Source organism: Pinus tabuliformis, chromosome 4_2 (genome assembly GCF_031772625.1).
Source record: "Pinus tabuliformis cultivar Carrire ecotype Pingquan chromosome 4_2, CPIR1, whole genome shotgun sequence".
Lineage (NCBI taxonomy): Eukaryota > Viridiplantae > Streptophyta > Pinopsida > Pinales > Pinaceae > Pinus > Pinus tabuliformis.
Window position 1 is genome coordinate 267,096,126 of NC_142304.1, and position 5,218 is coordinate 267,101,343.

The window sequence follows — 5,218 nt, forward strand, 5'->3', positions numbered from 1 at the left end:
TACCATAGAGATTTTCCAGCGATATTGTGAGGATAACTGGCTTTCCAAGTGGAGAACATATCTGCAATCGAACAATGTGCTGGGGGTCTCACATTCAGTCCGGTCAGGAAGATAGACCAGGCCTTCTTCGCATACTCACAATTGATAAACATATGATCTGAGGTTTCCAATGCGTTTTTGCAGAGAGCACATCGATGGGGACCTGCTATGTTCCTTCTACACAGGTTTTCTCCAGTCAGGATTTTGTTATGGAACAGTGTCCAAAAGAAGAAATTGATCTTGGGGATGCTAAAGCTGTCCCAGACCTGCTTCCACACTGATTTCGGATGTGGTGAATCCTTTTTGCTTTGCATCTGTAAATATCCTTGTCTTGCTGTGTACACCCCCGTCTTTCCCCATCCCCAGGTATCTTCATCATCTTTATGTACTGGAGCAAAGTCTGAAATTGCCTCTATAAGGGCGTTTAGCTGGGGGGTTAGATGCGCTGGTGCTTTAGGAAAGTTCCAGCGCTGCCAATTTCCTTTGCTGTCCCAGCCTGAGATGTCTTCAATTTTCCGAATTCCTTTTGTTTGTAACCAAATTCTTAGCTCTGATATTTCATTATTTTCTGTCAGAGGGGGATGACCCATAACTCTGTCTTTCCATAGCAGAGTGTTTTTGCCATTCCCGGGGATTCTATACAGGTGAGATCTGAAAAATTCGATGCCTTTGCTGCATAGCTTCCAAGCCTGCGTTCCTTTTGGGGCTTTCTCCAGGATGAAAGATTTAATTGACTGGTTTTTGAGGTATTTAAACTTTAATATCTGGCTGACTGGGTGATTGGGCTCAGCAAGAAATTGCCACAGTAATTTACAACCCAACGCTAAGTTTGCTTGCAGGGGATCTCGGATTTGAAGGCCGCCTTCCTCTAATGGTCTTTTCGCTGTTTCCCATTTTATTAAATGAAATCTGTTGCCATTTCCTCGCCCTCCATTCCACAGGAAATTACGCATGAGACTGGAGATTTGGTCTGAGATTTGCTTTGGGGCCATCATTAAGGAGGCCTGGAACGTTGGCAGTGCCAAGAGAACTGATCTAATGAGTGTGAGTTTACCTCCTGTGGTAAGCTAATAGCCACCCCACGCTGCGATCTTTTTTTTAAATTTCGAGATCACCTCCTCCCACAAATGGTTTCTGTTGGATCCCATCGTTATTGGAAGGCCCAAATATTTGATTTTATCCCAATCTGCATATCCGTTAAAGCCCAGATCGCTGGCAATTCTGTCAATTGCGTGCTGCTCTGTATTCCATCCATAAACAACGCTTTTCCTTTCACTGATTAACGCTCCAGAGATACTGCAATATTTTTTAAGGATGGTTCTGAAGGAGTTTGCTATTCTTGGAGATGCACCCCCAAGCAACAGTGAATCGTCAGCGAACAGCGCGTGATTCACTGGGGCAATTCCTTTCACGATTCTGATCCCAGGGATGTTTCCATTTTGTTTTTCCAAGATCAATTTTCTGCTCAGGGAGTCTGCCATCAGGATGTAAAGAAATGGTGAAAGGGGGCAGCCCTGCCTCAATCCCCTGGTGGCTAAAAAGAAATCTGCTGGTCTCCCATTTACCATTGGAGCTATCCAGATCTTCTCTAGGCAAGCTTTGATTAAGTTTATAAAGTCCTGGTTAAATCCGAAGGATGATAGAACCCTGTACAGGAAAGAGCGGTTAACTCTATCAAAAGCATTACACATATCCAGTTTTATAAGCATACCTTGTTCTTTGCGTGAGTGGCTCGAGTGCAGGGCTTCTTGGACTTGGATGACGTTGTCCAGGATATGTCTTCCTTTCACAAATCCCCCTTGGGCTGGAGAAATGAGCTTTTGTAGGAGAGGCTTGATTCTGTTCGCCAGAAGTTTGGCCACTATCTTGTAGGACGAATTGCAGAGTGAGATCGGCCTGTATCTGTCCAATGATCCTGGGTTTGTTTCCTTGGGTATTAAAGCGAGGAAGGTGGAGTTTATTCCGCCTCCAATCTTTGCCTTCCTCATAAATCCACGTATCATTCTGAGGAGATCAGGTTTGATTAGCTCCCAACAGATTCTGTAAAAGTGGATTGAAAATCCATCAGGTCCTGGCGCTTTGTCTGGCTCCATGGACCAGACAATATTAGAAATCTCTTCTTCCGTGACTGAGCTCATAAGATTTTCATTATCCTCTATGCTGACTAGCTTTGGTATGTTTGCGAGGAACTCTGATATATCCTCCTCGCTCCCATCCCTTTCTGCAGTAAGGAGAGTCTGAAAATGCTTCACTGCAGCTTCCTTGATTTGGGAAAATCCTTTACATACCTGTCCATTAGAAGTGGTGATTTCTGCTATATGATTTCGGGAAAGTCGAGCCCTATACTGTCTATGGAAATATGTGGTGTTTCTATCCCCAGCTTTAAGCCACAAACTGCGGGACTTTAAGCGCCAGTACTCTTCCTCGCTTCTGAAGGAGCAATATGTTTTCCTTTGTGCAGATTTTTCTTTGTCTAAATCCATGGGGTAAATATCTTTCTCTTCCAATTCAAATTGAATTTCTTCCAGCTGAATGATAGCCTCTTTCCTCTGACTGGTGGGGGTATTCATAGGTTTCTTTATCCATTCTTTTAGGGCCTTCTTTGCATTTTTCATTTTTTGCTCCCACACATAGCTTGGGGAGCTTGAAACATCTATTCTCCAAGCTGTTTGAACTGTTTCAAAGAACCCTTCTCTTTCTGCCCAGAGAGGACTGAAGCGAAAGGGGAGGGGACCTAGGTCTTCTTCATCTTTCAGGCAGAGGAGAATTGGTTTGTGGTCCGAGGTGAGTTTTGGAAGAATCTTGTTGGTGACTATTCTTTTTTCCATCATTATAGAGCTGCTGATGAGGAATCTGTCCAGCCTTGCTGCTATGTGGTTTTCTCCTGTTCTGTTGTTGGTCCAAGTGTATTCTCCTTTAACTGGCTTGAAGTCTACTAGGTCCCACTGTAGAATCAGATTCTCCACTGTGGTGAGAAAAGGGTCTCTTGAGTAGGTCCCTCCTCTCTTCTCTTTAGAATCTAGAATTATGTTCAGGTCGCCTCCTATAACTATGTTCATAGGATTAATACGGTCTAGAAAGTCCGAGAGTGTCTTCCAGCACTCTTTCTTTTCCTCATAGTGTACAGGAACATACATATTAAACAAAGCTAGGTTGAGATTGCTTGCTGTGTGGCGCAAATCAGTATATATCCAATGCTGGGTCTCAAAGGATCTCTCTAAAGAAAAGGAGTTTTTTGACCAGAATGTACCTATTCCTCCAGCCGTGCCTCTAGCACTGACAACCTTTCCAGAATCAAATTTCCATTTTGTGTTACTGGTATTTAGAAGGATCTCCCCTTCTACCTTTGTCTCTTGGAGCATGAGGATGTCTGTGGGTTCCATTTTCAATAGATCTTTAGTGGCCTCTGCCTTAGTGGGATTCCCCAAACCCCTGCAGTTCCAAGAGACCAGCTGCATCATTTACCACTTGTTGGGGTAGGCCCTCCTCCCTTGGGGACCCTAGGTCTGGTATTCCTCCCGAGTGTCATCTCAATGGTAGCTTGACTGCCAAGGGTTTTTTGTCTTTCTGACTCTTCTTCCCTGGTTTCCTTGTTTGATCTTCTTCCAACTTTTTTTGTTGGCCTTTCAAAGGTCTCATCGTCTGATGAGCCCGTGTTTTCTGTGTTTTTCTTCTTTTGTTTGATTATATCAGCATAAGAAGGAGAGGAAGTATTACTTGGGGTTAGGTTTGGATTATTACCTGGCTCTAAAGTGTCGGTATTGTTCAGCTGAGGAAGATCTTCTCGCTCTGTCTCTGGAGGATCTGGAGATGGCTTGAGAGATTCAAAGGGATTTTTGTCCTCCACGATGCTAATGGTTTCCCTGCTTCCAGTGTTTTGATTGCTTGCACTTTCTTGCCCTGCTTTATTCTCTGTCTCTTTAGCTTTATTTTTGTTGTTCTGCCTGTTACTTGTTGTTTTCTTTGCTTGTTTCCATTGTTCGCCTTTTTCTTTCTCTGATACCTCCTCATTTTTTTTTTGCAGTATCTTGCGAAGTGCCCGTATTCGTGACAGTGTCGACACTTGAAGGGTAGCTGTTCATAGTCGAGCTCTTGGATGTGTGTCCAGTCCGCCACCGAGAGTTTGATTGCTTCAGGTAGCCCGACTTCCAGATCGACCTCTACACAGATGCGGGCGCAGGAGTATTGATCCTTCCTTGGTGCCTGATCTATGTATCTTCCTAGGAAATTTCCAATGGATTGTAGCGAGTTCTGACTCCAACAATGAAGGGGAAGGTGCGGGAGGTGCACCCAAACAGGTACAGCCGTGGGCACATCTTGTGCTGGATCAAAGTCTGGGGACCATTTGTTCAAGTAGAGGCCTTGGGGACCCATGAAGTATGGCCCATTTCTGAAGATCAGGCTTCTGTCGTCTACGTTATCAAACACGAAAATGAAGAACCCTTTGCCTACAAAGTGACTTTTTATTCCTTCATTAACCAGTGGTATCCAGTTTCGTTTAACCCATTCTTCTACTGCTTTCGGGGATGGCCATAGCCCTATAAACTGGCCAATGAGGCCTCTTTCTGCTAGGTTCAACGTTGTTCTGCAGGTTTCCTCCACAGGCAAGGTCACCGTGGGAATGCTGTCCAATTTTTTAACAAACTTTTGCTGTGAGCTAGAGGTCTGACGTTTCCCAGCAGCTGCTATTAGGGATCTGAAGGCTTCGAGCTCCGGAGGCGAGGGAGGAGGGGCCTCAGGGCCACCTCCGAGCTCCATATAGGAGAAGATCACGCAAAGGAGGGAGTGATCAGCCAGGCGCGACTAGGGTTGCAACAGCGCAACCTTGCGCTCGCTCAACGAAAAAAAAATCAATGTGTTAAATATTTTTGAAGACTAAGTTTTTTATATATAAATTGTGGTAATAGTAATAGTGCTCATGCATAGTCAGCTCATACATCCCCTTACACAGTCGTTTCCGTAGCCCAACCATCATACCACCGCTCGGTCCGTCGAACTATACTGTTTGCATACCACCGATTTTTATATATAATGCTAAATATGCTCCCATTTTATTACAATAGACGTTGTCGTTTCACTCTGATACCACTTCAAATTTCGATGCAACAGAATCGTGGTGCTGATATATGCTAGTATACACTAGTGCCATCGTGGTGTGGTATACGTTGGTTTTACTTCT